The following is a 15974-nucleotide window of genomic DNA, read 5'->3' on the forward strand; positions in this document are numbered from 1 at the left end:
TCCTACCTCATAACGTCCAGCCATAATAATTACCTTGATACACCACGAGTCCTGCCACCATAATATCTGCCACGGTAACTACTTCCTGCCATAACATCATCTACCACAATTCTACCACGCACCATGAAATTTTCCCGTAGAAAATATCATAATATCCTTCACTGAATTTTTTGCCTAATTATAGTATATAGGTTAAGAAATACAACTCCAACTGTGTTAACGAACATGAAAACAGGTGCATAACGCAAAGACATATAACTCTGCATATGCAAGCTACTCCAAATTACAGTACACCCTTAATGACATGGCGGGAAAAACTGACCCTAACACAGTCCACTCTTCTTTCGTGTTCTGCATTCCCCCTTTTTTGCGTCCCTGGGTTTGCATGTGATAATGGATTACCGGGCAGTTACCTGGATTGTTACGTGTTAGCAGTGGTAATTTATTCAGCACTACATGGGCTCCCCCCACGTAGGCTACTTATTCCCCTGCTGCACGAAAGTGTTGCAATTTGGGCTTCCTTAGTCCGAGAGAGAAATTGGCTTACCCTCCAACCACTCGTTTTGCCTCTATGAATTTAGATTTTGTGCTTTAATTCTTACTCGTACGTCAACTTCACTCCATCAGAACAACACTTTGTTCTTGCTGCCACCAGACAATTTTATTTAGATTTCGGAAGATCTCTAGAACTGAGTCGTTAGTATAATATTCATTAGCTCCTTCAAGAAAAGAACAATTTCTAGGTACAAGTGGTTCCTCGTTTTTCGCTGCTTGGATTTTCCACCAAAACCACGCGAAATGTGAAACGTCGAAGTGTGAAGTTAAGAATAAACGGGCAAAATAGAGAAGCGTTCCGGTGGGACACGTACCTACCCTATCAGAAAGCACCGTAACACCAACAGCAAGGACTGTAAGTTTATAACACGAAACAAGCCCTACCCAAAATTAAATGAAGAGTGTTTATTAGTGCTAAAACATCAGAACACAAAAAACATGTACCTGAAAAGACATTAAAACTGTTATAATGAGCTGCAACACCAAAAATCCTTACCAGAAATAAAGTGAAGACTGGCTTGAGTCGCAAGTGAAGGTGTGTTTACTGTTCAGGGTGGATAGGCTGGTTTCCATGCTGGGCATTTGTCAGATCATTCCTCTTCAAATACATAATGATCTTGTCCCTTATTATCTTCTCGAATATCTTTATCACGTGTGAAGTGAGGGCCACAGGTCTATAGTTTCTCGTTTGACTCCCTATATCACTAACCAAGAAAAAACTCCCACTTTTCACCAGATATTTAATTTTCGACATCAAAGTCTGTCAACTAAACCACAGTAATTTTATGTGCCCTCTTTGGTACTAAATGGAAGGGAGAAATTATAACAACATTGTTTTACTCACTGCTACAAGGAAGAGAGGCTGTAATAATAGTCAAATAGAAACAAAAATTGGTGGGCTGAGTCTACCATCTCGGTCTTGGGATGGTTATTATTCTTTCCTTCCTTAAATATCGATAAGCTTCATGTTACATCCATTTCATGTATCTGTCCATCAAAACAAACATAAATATGTTATGAGAAAAATGTAACGCTTCTTCATTAAGAAATAATATCATATCAAGGCTGAAGATTGTACATACGGTACGTAACGACCGTAAACAATAACAAACAGATGTGTGTCTAATGCCCCGCCGACCTGCTGTGTATTCATGATACTGCTGAAGATTGTACATTACTATCATAAACAGAAACAAACTCACATGTGTCTACTGCCCTGCTGGACCTGCTGTATAAAGATCTTGGAAAACTGTTGCATAGAAAAATGGACAGAACCTAGACTGAGCGTCGGTACGTATCGTCTGCTGAGTTTGGGCTACCGGCTGGGACCAACGAAAGGCAGGGAAATCAGCGAATTGTGAGACAAGTCGGAAACTTTTTCCTTGCATGAAAAACGAGGCGTCGAAGTAAAATGCGTTGAAATAAGAGGAACCACTGTAAAGTCGTCTGAAAACAGCAAGAATTGAGAGAGAGAGAGAGAGAGAGAGAGAGGAATTGATCCTTAAGCTTATGCTGTCTAAAAAATACCTTTGTTACTAGTCATGTATGTTATTAACAGACTGTCCTTTTTTGTTTCTCTCTATATCTATCTATCTATCTATCTATCTATCTATATATATGTATATATATATATATATATATATATATATATATATATATATATATATATATATATATATATATATATATAAGCAGAAACTACAGTTCATCGTGGAAATAAAATGTATGCAAACTGAATACAGGAGAAATGACGATAGAGACAGTAAGTACATTCGAATACTACATCTTCACAGTGACACAGAAACATGAGAGTGGTTTTATAAACACACCTACAGGGAGGAGGGGCACAAACAACAAAGGTGGAATATCACCTTTTGACCAGTAGAATAAAATAGGGAGATCCGTGTCATTGCTGCTACCACCAAAAGCTATGAAGTGGGAATGAGGGAAGGATGGTCGTGTTGTTGAGAGTGGTCTCGTATTGCTGGGTGTGATGGATTGGTGATTAACTGGCCTGTTTGAACTGAATAACCGAAGTGTTCATGGATTCGTGTCTTTACGTGTATTTTTGGTTTACCTATATTTGCCGCCCTACAGATGGCACACGTGAAGAGGTAAACAACGGATGATTGTCCAGTCCAGGACGTTTGAGGGAATGATGTCTTTTGCCTTGAAAAAGTTCTGGACAGTTTTTTGGGTTTTAGATACAACTCTAAGTGATATTTGTGGGATGAGTTAACCTAGGGGTTTCTGAAGTTTGTTCCTAAGTGTGAAGCTATGGGGTCCCGTGTATATTATGGGAATGTATATAGTATTTTTCGGAAGAATAATGACTGTCCTTCAAAGCAGTAAAAAATTTATCAAGCTTCTTAACAATGTATGTTTCTGTGAATCTTTTGGGGGGGAAATTTTTGAACAACAAATCTCTTAAGATAATTAGGTTCCTTAGCAAGACGAAAATAATTCGAGGATAATTCATAGGCTCTTTGAGAATACTGATTCGATTACGCTTATAGCTCAGTGGGAGGAATGAGGAAAATTTCATGCATAATCCAGTGAAGGTTGGCTTCCTGTATAAAGTAGTTTTAAAACTATTGTTCATACAGAGAATATTTATATCAAAATGGTAAACTGTTATCCTATTCTAGATCACAGATGAACCTGATGTTGCCATGTTGAGACTTCAAATAACGGAGAAACAACGGGATATGAACAGTAGACATTAATACCAAAAAAGTGTCATCAATATAATGACGATAAAACAAGGGTTTATAATCAATAGGACACTCAGCCAGTCAACGATCTTCGTGGTAGCACAGGAATGCATTGGCTAGTGTCAGTCCTAAAGGTGATCCCATGGCAACGCCATCACATTGTTTATATGCTTTATTATCAAATTAGATATGCTTTCCTTGGTTCCCAGTTCCAGAAGTTTCTTAAACTGAGTAGAATCAAATCTATTAATGTTATAAGTACTAGAGAATGAACGATCCAAACAAATACTGATTGTTTCAGCAATAGGAATGTTCGTAAAATGAGACTTAATATCGAAACTAGCCATAGCACAGTCACCGAAGGATTTATTCATCAGCTTTTTAGTAAAACTAAAAGAATCCTTCACAGTATACTCATTAGTGGTAATGGGCGATAACAGTGGACTTCGTTTATGTACTTCCATGTTTTAAACTTTGTTCTGATCGTTATGATATAAAAATCTTAACTGAGTATATCTATTGTATATTTTGCTTTGAAGTTGGAATAAACAAATTCCAAAACGCCAGCAAATAAAGATCCTAACTTCGCCACGATGTTTGTGTTCTGCCTGGTGATCCTCTTCCTACTATATCTGATTTCCACGCTCCATGTATGTACTATATACCTGTATCTACCTATCTATCTGTCAATCTATACATAGACAGATAGATGGACAAATAGTTAAGATCCATGTTGTTTGTCCTTCAATCACGCCCAAACCATGGGCTAGATACTGCAAGACCCATATATTCTGAACCAGGGTGACCCAAGAATGGTTATAGGGGGGTCAAACTTCAGATCTGGGTCATTCAAGGTCATCGGTAGAGTATTCGCCTTTTTGGCGCAGGCAACGTCGGGTACCACTGCAGCCCAACTTCTGGCATGGAGACTCACATGAACTCCAGTTCGAACATAGGCTATGTGAGGTTGACCTCCAAGGTCATTTGAGTTCACTGGTCAGAGGTCATTTGAGGTCACCGGTAATGGACGATCGAACAACTGGTCCTAGCAGCCCAATTTTTGGCATGGAGACTCACATGACCTCCAATTTGGACATAGGCTGTTTGAGGTTGACTTCCGAGGTCATTTGAAGTTATTGGTGGGAGTTCACTTGAGGTTACTGGCATTAGTAAACAAAAGTGCACAAATACTGAGCATTAGTCTGCGAAAGCTGAAATGGAAAGTTCCTGGACCTCTTATTATCCCTCTTCATACATGGTCTTCCTGCAGTAGAAAGAGATTGAACTAGAACAAATAGGATTAGAGTGTTCACCTTTTTGGCCCCGGGAACGCTGGGTACCCTTACTGATATATATATATATATATATATATATATATATATATATATATATATACATACATCCATCATCCAATCCTACGATGCCCCATGATGAGCGTAGGAGCCCGGGGCTAGGCAAGTTGGTCCTACATATAAGATAAGAGTCACCAGCCTCACTCATCCCTGAGTGGTACTATGTGAGCAATAACCCCAACCATCCCTTGGATATAAACCCTCACCGGCTCAATCCGATTGGAGTGCCATAATTACCCTCTAAACCACCAGGCGCCATAATTTGGTTGTATGGTTATCACCCAGCGTATTAAATGGTTTCCTGGTATTCAAGAAACCATTCATCCTGTCATTATATATATATGGTATATCAGAGCTCATGTTTACATTGTTCTTACATGTGTCAGAAATTTAACTTGATTCATTTACATTTGGTTCATCAATGCTTTTTACCTTGCTAGTATCATAGAACCTGCCCAAGCAATATGGCGATTATTGGATACACTGTGTCGGAAAGGCTACTACTCTGTTGGGCCGTCCTTACAGAATACTTATACTGTTGTGAGTTCCTGGCTTCCAAGTATCACAGTTTTTGCACTGAATTTTATAAACAACACCTGAATTGGTTGATGGGCATTTCTTAATGAGAGTTTTCTCGACTGGGTTCTCATGCTTGAAGGGTACAATTACGTTATTTTCCTTTTTTTAAGTATGCGAACAATTATTAAATTACTCTTGGAAAGGGAGGACAAGAGATCTTTCGCTTGTTTGACATTCTGGCTTATGAGTTTTGCCTCAACAGAAGCGTATCCTTGCTGCTTTATAACACTGTTAGTAAGCTGAGTGGATATTTATACTTGCCTCCATGTGCTGTGAATCATTTGTAGCTCTTCATATACAAATTTGGAGTCTGAAATCGTATATGCCCTGAAGTACATAGGTATAATGACAGATTATTCTTTTAACATTAATAAGACAATTCAAAAAATAATGCATATGCGACATTACATTTGTAGGATGATCTACGATCTTCAGAACACCTTTATCCTTGATGACCTGTGCCTCCAAGAAGGGCAGTTTATTATCAATTTCCACTATATGAATAAACTTTATGGATGGGGCGAAGGAATTTATTTGTGTTAGAAATTCATTAGTGGTAAGATTGTTAGGTCAAAAACATTGAATGTCAGCAATGCATCAGAACCAAACTCCTTTTCTCCACAAATTACTCTCAAAGTACAGCACAGGGGAGAGGGAATGAATCATGGGCATATTTTGTGTGTGTGTGTGTGTGTGTGTGTGTGTGTGTGTGTGTGTGTGTGTGTGTGTGTGATTAATACCAAAAGAACAACAGATGAATAATCTACACACAATCTTTCTACTTTAATGATGCTTTCACCGGGAATAACATCAATACCTCTGCCCAAAACACTTGGCAGGAAAGCTAACATACCTTCAACAGGAACATTGGTGAATAATGATTTAACGTCAAAACCAACTGGTTTGTACTAGTACAGATCATGGGAGTTTTGGCTTCTTTACTAGGTCCTCATTCTTTTATACCGAGGAGTCAGAGATAGTGCACAGAAAAGGGGACAACATTGTCACAAACCACTTGTAAAGCTTATATGTTAAAGATCATACAAAACTTATGATTGGCCTGAGAGGAGTGTTTGGTTTGTTATTTACCTTAGGCCATATTTATGTGTGTGTGTGTGTGTATTTATATATATATATATATATATATATATATATATATATATATATATATATATATATATAGATAGATAGATAGATATAGATATAGATATTATATATACAAGTGCTCGGTGGTCCTTCAGGCCCTCTCGCACTTGCTCCTGTGGAGGGCTCTAGTCTAATGTCACTTGGATACTTTGCAGCTAACCAAAAATTGATCGTGTTATTTGCAGCTTCGGGAATGGAACCCAAGTTGTCTGCACGCAAGTCCGAGATGTTAATCACTCGGCCACGGCAACCGACCGGGCGCTGGGAGCATCGTTTTTTGGTCAAAATTTGATCGCTCATTAAATATAGTAAAAGTTTCTCATTCGTGAAGGGGCCAAGTTTTTTCACATCAGCGATTTTTTTGCAATTTTTTTTTTTGCCAATTTTGGTGCGATTTGAATGTTTAGTTTCGGCTGTCCAAAATACACACACACACAGACACACGGCTACTGCTATAATATATTAGATACAAAGCCATCAAAAACTCTATGGTGAGTGCAGCTCTAATTTCACGCACTCACGCCGGGAGAGGAGTTTTTTGGTCAATCTTTGATCGCTCATTAAATATAGTAAAAGTTTTTGAGTCGTGATGGGACCAAATTTTTTCACATCAGCTAATTTTTTGCGATTTTTGTGCCAATTTTGGTGCAATTTGAATGTGTAGTTTCGGCTGCCCAAAATACACACACAGGCACATGGCTACTGCTATAGTATATTACAACTGCTTGTCGGCCCTTCAGGCCCCTCACACTTGCTCCTGCAGAGGGCTCTCACTCTGCACGCTCGCTTTCTCGTGCTTCTCACTCGTTTCCTCGCGCTTCGTGCCCACATTGCGATCATTTCAAGTAATCCGAGTCACGTTTATGTCCTGTTCTAGTCTAACGTTGTCACTTTGATTTTTTTGCAGCTAAACAATTGATCGTATTATTTGCAGCTTTGGGAATGGAACCCAAGTTGTCCGAATGCAAGTCCGAAATACACACACAGACACATGGCTACTGCTATAGTATATTTTAGATGTAGCTATAGGCAGAAAATTCTATGGAGATCCTATGCTGGGAGCTGGGAGCGGCGTTTTTTGGGTCAAAATGTGATCGCTCATTCAATATAGTAAAAGTTTTTCAATCGTGATGGGGTCAAGGTTTTTCACATCACCGAATTTGTTGCGATTTTTGTTTCAATTTTGGTGCGATTTGAATGTGTAGTTTCGGTTGCCCAAAACACACACACACACACACACACACACACACATGGCTAGTGCTATAGTATTATAAATATATATATATATATATATATATATATATATATGTAAAATGGAGAGACTGTAAGAAAATGTTCTGGAAAGAGGTGAAAAGAGTAAGACAGGTTGGAAGTGAAGTTAACAGGGGAGTGAAAGATAAAAATGGAAGATTGCTAGTGGAGAAGGGAGAAAAGGTTAGCAGATGGAGAGAACACTTTTAGGAATTGTTGAACATAGAGGATGGAAGTAATGCTAATATAAGCGGCTAGGGAATGGCTGGGAGAAGGAGGGAGGTGAGAAGACAGGAAGAAATCAGTAGGATAGAAGTTGTGGAAGCAATGAAGAAAGTTAACTTGGGGAAAGCCCCAGGAATAGATGGAGTGTGTGGTGAAATGCTGAAGCATGGGGGAGAGATAGTAGTAGAATGGATGTGGAAGATTTGCAGATTGGCCTGGGAGGAAGGTAGAGCCCCGGAGGATTGGAAGTCAGGTATAATTATTCCATTGTACAAAGGAAAAGGGGAAAAAGAAGTGTGTGGTAATCATAGGGGCATTTGTCTTCTTAGTTTAATAGGAAAAGTATATGGTAGGATACTTATTGACAGAATTAGAGAAAGAACAGAGGAATTAGTTGGAGAAGAACAGGGAGGCTTTAGGAAGGGAAGAGGATGTGTAGATCAGATATTCATTCTTAGTTAGTGGAAAAGTTTCTAGAGAAGGGAAAGAGGTTGTATGCGGCCTTCATGGATTTGGAGAAAGCATATGACAGGGTGGATAGACAAGGATTTTGGAAAGTATTAAGAATATATAGAGTAGATGGGAAGTTGTTGAATGCTGTGAAGAGTGTGTATGATGGTGCTAAGGCTGCAGTGCGTGTGGATGGTGAACTGAGTGAATTTTTCTCTTTGAAGGTTGGGTTGAAAAAGGGATGTGTCATGTCTCCATGGTTGTTCAATCTGTACATGGATGGGGTAATAAAAGAGGTACAAGGTAGTGTAGTGGATGTTGGAGTGGCCCTGGTGAGAGAGGGTAGTGTTTGGATACTTCCTGTACTGTTGTTTGCAGATGATACCGTGCTGTTGAGTGATGACGAAGGAGAGCTGCAAGGCTAGGTGGATGAGTTTGGGAGAATGTGTAAGAAACGGAATCTAAAGGTGAATGTAGGGAAGAGTAAAGTGATGGTCTTTGAGATAGGTGAAGTCAGTGAATGTACAGTGAGGTTGGATGGTGAAGAATTGGAAAATGTGAGTACGTTTAAGTACTTGTGTAGTGTGATGAGTGAGGATAGAAGTTTGGAGGGTGAAGTGATTGAAAGGGTACAGCAGGGAAGAAAGGTTGCTGGTTCCTTGAAAGCAGTGATAAGAAGCAGGGAAGTCAGCATGGAAGTGAAAAAGTTACTACATGACAGTATTGTGATACCAACTCTAACGTACGGAAGTGAAGCTTGGATGTTGCTAGAAGGACACAAGTCAAGAGTGAGAGCAGTGGAAATGAGTTATTTAATAGGAGCCTGTGGAGTCACATGGAGAGACAGGCTGACAAATGAGGATGTATAGGAGCATTGTGGTGTGGATGTGGATGTGATAGGAAGCGTTAGGAGGAATACACTGAGGTGGTGTGGCCTTGTGAAGAGGATGTAGGGTGAAAGACAGACGAAGAGAGTGTATGTGAGTGAGGTGGAGGGGGGAAGAGGGAGGGGGAGGCCGAGAATGAGATGGAGGGACAGGGTGGAGAGGTAGGCCTATATGAGAGAGGGGGGTGTCAGTTGGGAGCGGGGCAGTGAAATGGCGGGGGACAGGGCGACGTGGAGGCGATTTGTTTGTGGTCACCCCGAACGGGATTGAGGCGTCTGGCTATATATGGCAATATATATATATATATATATATATATATATATATATATATATATATATATATATATATATATGGTGTGTTGAATTTTGGACTAAAAACTGCGTGAGCAGATCCTCTGTATCTTTCAATAAATTCTGTATTTTTTTTGTTGGAATTTTCTACTGTGTTATTCAGTGGGGATTTTTTTTTACTTCACGGTATGTATCGGTATCTTGTAGGAGTTCACACACATTTTCCTCATAATCACATTTATTCATAATTATTACTGATGATTTCTTATAAACTGGACATTAGACTGTTTTTCAACCTTGCTTCTTCTTATGTAAATGTTTGTGTAGGTAATATATTACCTCGTACTCGTATAATCGTCCCCACTTCGGTCGGGATAGGCCGGTCCAGCAGTGGACACTCAAACGGCTGATGATAATGATGATGATGATGATGATGATGATAACTATGTACAGGTGCAAGAAGTCCTACGTGACTTTATTCACTGAGTTAGTTCTCGCCATTCCCCTTCATTTTGCTGAATCGGTGTCTTTTGAAGGTGGGGTATGGAATGTGCCGGTACTCAGATCAGTTCTAACCAGGTACAACCCGAGGCACAACTATGTTCCATCTAGTTAGAATGATGAAGATAATTAGCAACGAACTTTGAGCTGACCCTTCGCCCGTTATAGCTGTTTCAAATTTGCTAGGAATGGAGTTGTTAGTTTTCTTTAAAAGTGCTCCATATAATACACAATGGATAATTTCACTGGTTTCACTCGATTATTTTTCCATTTGAAATAGGGATATTCCTACTGGCAAAGGGTTCACCTTCCACCCATACGAATATGTTACACCATAACCTAAGGCACACAGAATATCATAACTTAATTCTTCGGTTGACAGTTGACACAATCAGGGTGCCAGTGCTGGTTCCAATACTGTTTCCTAACAGCCTTTGTAGTTTTTGTTCATGCTAATCTTTCACTGCGTTAATGTCATTCTTAAGCTGTTGACAACAATGCAAAAACACTTTGTGCTGATTTTTTATTGTAAGGTTCTAATGCACTGCTTCTTGCCACCCAAGGTTTAAATCTTGCTATTTGTTTCTTCTTAATGTCTTCTCTATGTTTGATACGAAAGTACTTACTGTCACTGTTTTTACTTCTTCTCTGGTCTATTTTCACACACACACACACACACACACACACACACACACATATATATATATATATATATATATATATATATATATATATATATATATATATATATATATATATATATATATATGCAGCCAGATTGTGTCCCCCCCTGTGGCGGGGGGACACAATCTGGCCGCACTATGGGGTGGTACTACTACTCTGCGGCAAGGTTGTGTTAGGAAAAATACTGCCACCGCATTCCCTGCGTGTCGTAAAAGGCGACTAAAAGGGGCGGGGTGAGGGGGACTAGGGACCCCCTCCTCTGTTTTTTAGTTCCTAAAAAGAGACAGGCCAGAGAAAGGGATGGGGGATGGAGTTATCCCCGTACCCTGAAGATTGGGTCTATGAATGTGCGTGGATGTAGTACGATTGAGGCTAAAAGGGAGGAGATTGGGAGAATGTTTGTGAGAAGAAAGTTGGATGTGTTAGCTTTGAGTGAAACGAAGATGAAAGGGAAGGGTGAGTCTATGTTTGGAAGTGTGAATGGAAGATTGTCAGGTGTTGATAGAGGAAGGGCAAGAGAAGGTGTGGCCTTCTTAATGAGTCCGGAAGTACAGCAGTGTGTGATTGAATGGAAGGAGGTGTCATCGAGACTGATTTGGGTGAAAGCGAAATTTGAACGTGAGTTATGAGTGTTTATGAGTGCATTTGGGCCTGGTAGTGAAAGGGATGAAGAAGAGAGGGAGTCTTTCTGGAATGATGTTGAATGTCTGCAGAGTTTTGGAGCGAATGTGAATGTGGTAATGATGGGAGATCTGAATGCTAGAGTGGGAAATGTAGCAGTTGAAGGTGTAGTTGGTATGCATGGTGTGCCTGGAAGAAATGAAAATGGGGAGCGAATGATAGCGATGTGTGTTGAGCGAGAGATGGTGATTGGAAATACGCTGTTTGAGAAGAAAGATATTTATAAGTATACATGAGTGAGACAGGAGGGTGGAAGGGTTGTTGATAGAGCTTTGATGGACTATGTGGTTGTGTCTAGGAATGTAATAGGAAGACTGTTGGATGTGAGAGTTCTGAGAGGGGAGGGTGGAGGTATGTCTGACCACTACCTGGTGGAGGGAAATTAAGAGTAGGTAAGAGATGGGTGAGAGCTAGGAGGGTTAGGTGTGGCAGGGAGGTTTTGAAAGTGAGTGAGTTGGATAAAAGAGAGAAAAAGATAGGGTATCAGGAGAAATTGAAAGATGAGTGGAACGCAGTGAAAGATCGGGAAAATGGCAGTGTGGAGGAGGAATGGCAGTTATTTAAGAGCGTTGTGGTGGGGCATGCAGAAGAGGTGTGTGGTGTGAGACGTGTGGGTGGTGGTGTAAGAAAAGGAAGCGAATGGTGGTGCGAGGAAGTAAGTATGGCTGTGGCTGAGAAGAGACGTGCATATGAAGTGTGGCTGCAGAGGAAGGATGAGATGTCATATGAGAGGTATAAGGAAAAGAGGAATAGGGCGAGAAGGGCTGTGCGTGATGCTAAAGTGGCAGCAGATGAGAGGTGGGGTAGGCGGCTGACAGAGAATTTTCAACAGAATAAGAAAATGTTCTGGAAGGAGGTGAAAAGGGTGCGAAAGGGAGAGTCTGGGAAGGAAGAACGAGTAAAAGCAGAGGATGGAAGGATGTTAACTGAGATGGATGCAGTAAGGAAGAGATGGGCAGAGTATTTTGAAAGATTGTTAAATGTAGAGGAGGAAAGGGTGGCTGATTGTGGCGGATGGAAGGGTGCAATGAATAAATGTGTTGGGAGAGTTGAATGATTCTTTGATCACGAAGGAGGAAGTGGAGAAGGCAGTAAAGGAGATGAAAAAAGGGAAAGCTGCAGGTATGGATGGGTGTGCTGTGGAATGCCTGAAGGGTGGTGGAGTGACTATTGTTGACTGGTTAGTAAGATTGTTGAATGTGTGCTTTGTGAAAGGTATGGTGCCAGTTGACTGGGCAAGTGCTTGTGTGGTCCTGTTGTATAAAGGCTAGGGTGATAAGTATGAATGTACTAGCTTTAGGGGTATAAGTCTGTTGAGTGTTGTAGGTAAGGTGTATGGTAGAGTGTTAATTATGAGAGAGAGGGTACAGAGGGAGTGACTGGTGATGAGCAGTGTGGCTTTAGGAGAGGGAGGGGATGCGTGGATCAGGTGTTTGCGGTGAGACAAGTGTGTGAATAGTATTTAGCGAAAGGCAAGGATGTGTTTTGGGCATTTATGGATTTAGAGAAAGCGTATGATAGAATTGATAGGGAGGCTTTGTGGACTGTTTTAAGATTGTATGGACTTGATGGTAGGTTACTAAAGGGGGTGAAAAGTTTTTATGTAAATAGTAGAGCGTGTGTAAGAATGGGAAATGCTGTGAGTGATTGGTTTCCTGTGAGAGTGGGGCTGCGACAGGGATGTGTGATGTCGCCTTGGTTGTTTAATATTTACATGGATGGTGTTGTAAGGGAGGTGAATGCAAGAGTTTTAGGTGGAGGTCTGAGTCTGGTGAATGTTGATGGTGGAGAGTGGAATCTGAAGCAGCTGCTGTTTGCAGATGATACTGCACTGGTGGCTGATTCAGAGGAGAGATTGAGACAGTTGGTAGAGGACTTTGGAAGGGTGTGTGAAAGGAGGAAATTGAAAGTAAATGAGAATAAGAGTAAAGTGATGAAGTGTAGGGGGTTGGTAGATAGTAGGGGGATGAACATAATTTTGAATGGCAAGTTGCTTGAGGAGGTAGAGTGTTTTAAATATCTAGGGTCACATGTTGCTGTGGATGGAAAAGTAGATGCAGAAGTGAAGTTTAGAATAAATGAAGTAGGAAAGGTGCTGGGAGGAATGAAAAAAGTGTTTAGATGTCGTTCGCTTAGAATGGATGTAAAGAGAAGGCTGTATGAGGGTTTTGTGGTACCGACTGCATTATATGGGGCTGAAACGTGGAATATGGGTGTAGCAGAGAGGAAATGATTGAATGTAATGGAGATGACGTGTCTGAGGAGTATGTGTGGAGTAACACGTATGGATCGAGTGTGGATTGATGAAGTGCGAAGGAGAACTGGAGTTGTTCAGGAGATGGCTGGTAGAGTTGAGCAGGTGGTGTTGTGATGGTTTGGGCATATGGAGAGATTGGATAATGCGCGATTGGTGAAAAAGATAACTAGATCTGATGTGAGAGGTGTAAGGCTGAGAGGAAGACCACGAATAGGATGGATGGACAGTGTGAAGAGAGCGCTGGATGTGAGAGGAATGTCTGTTGAGCAAGGAAGAGTGGCTGTGTGTGACAGAAATAAATGGAGAGAAATTGTGAATGAATAAGTGATGACGCAGCCCTGAGGGGATATTCTCCCGCATTTGGTCTGATCAGCTATTTCAGGTCAGGTGCGGGTAAGGGGATGAGTCTGTTATGATGTGGCAGGGGTAAACCAGCTCTGCTGTCGGGCCCTGCTGCGGATGTCACTGATTGCATTGCGCAGTTAACCCTTGTGCGGTGTGGTGCGATGAGGATCTGTCCGTTCTCCCCTTTGGGGCTTAGATGCGAATGAATGTGTTTGAATGGATGAGTAAATGTGGAGTGTGTCGTCCTGTCTCGGCTACCTCCTTTTCCTTGGGGGAAGCAGCCTAGGTATATATATATATATATATATATATATATATATATATATATATATATATGTCCGGTATACGTATTAAGAGCCGTGTTGTTAGTTTGTTTGTTTGTCCTTCAGTCAGGCCTCATGGGTCAGAGACCCCCAAACCCATATTTAATATGAATCATGGTGACCCAAGGATGGTTTTAGGGGAACAAAATTCAGGTCTGGTTCATTTGAGGTCACCTGTGGTGTGCTCGCCTTTTTGGCCCAGGCAACGCCGGGTACCCCAGCAGCCCAATTTTTGGCATGGAGACTCACATGACCTCCACTTCGGACACAGGCTATGTGAGGTTGACCTCCGAGGTCATTTGAGGTCACTGGTAAGAGGTCATTTGAGATCACCGGTAATACACGCTCGGACAAGTGGACCCAGCAGCCAGATTTTTTGCATGGTGACTCACATGATCTCCATTTCGGACATAGGCTATATGAGGTTGACCTCAGAGGTCATTTGAGGTTGCCGGTGGGAGGTCGTTTGAGGCCACCGGTAACAGTAACAATTGTGCATAAATACTGTGCGTTAGTCCGCGAAAGCTGAAATAGAAAGTTCCTGGACCTCTTATAATCCCTCTTCATACATTGTCTTTCTGGAGTACAGTAGAAAGAAAGATCGAACTAGAACAAATAAGATTAGAGTTTCACCTTTTTGGCCCTGGAACTCCGGGCATTCCTGTTAGTATATACGTATGTCTATCTATTTATATATCAGTCAGTCAGTCTGTCTATCTATCTATCTATCTAGATATAGATATAGATATAATTCAGTCCGTATTTGTTCGTTCAACATCACATTGACCTGTGGTTTGAGGCACAGTCACTATATTCAAGACGATGCTGACAAACCTCACCCAGCCCTGAGTGATATTTTGTGTTCGGTAAATTCAAAGCATTCCTCAGCTATAAATCCCTACTGGCTCCATCCGGTTGCATCGGCATAACTCACTGTTCCGCAACTGTTTTTATTTCACGGTGCATTATTCAATATGGTGAATTTTCACAGCACACTTAGTAAATATTTGGCACGATAAGTGTCAACTTTCGTAATTATTTTTACCTTTGCTAACAAATGATGAAAGGAAACAACAACTGCTAGGTGTACAGTGTACTTAGAGCAACGTGTCGATATATTTAGCGTTCAAGCAATCATAAAATTATTTAATAAAGATTATTTTCAGCGCATACAGTAGTTTACATTTGTTTACTTCACGTGAAATAATTTCCCTAGAATAATTCTTTTTCGCGGAAGATAACCTCAGGCTGTTTTTCCAAGACTGGTTATTAACTGATTATATATATATATATATATATATATATATATATATATATATATATATATATATATATATATATATATATATATATATATATAAGGAGCCTCTGTGGTACAATGGTAAAGTGTGCGTTTTCGTACACTGAAGAACGAGGGTTCGCGCCCTGCCGGGGTAATAGACTTTGGGAGCATTTTTCTGGCCACGTACTCCTTGGCGGACATCAGGGGTGCTGTCGTTGAACCAGTGTCGCATACTATAAAGTATGCTTCCACCCAATCGGCTTGCACGGGCCGATTATACTTGGTTCACAGACTACACACATATCCAAAGCCACTACAACAGTACAGTTACACTTACAAGCACTTCTCACCCTACATACAATCTCTACCACACAGCCTAATCAACTTGGTAAAGATACATTGGCTGTATCGTCCCCACTTCGGTTGGGATAGGCATGTCCTGCAGCGGACA

The sequence above is a fragment of the Coenobita brevimanus genome, chromosome 100 (assembly GCF_032717465.1).
Source record: "Coenobita brevimanus isolate Jiangsu-jjx chromosome 100, ASM3271746v2, whole genome shotgun sequence".
Classification (NCBI taxonomy): Eukaryota; Metazoa; Arthropoda; class Malacostraca; order Decapoda; family Coenobitidae; genus Coenobita; species Coenobita brevimanus.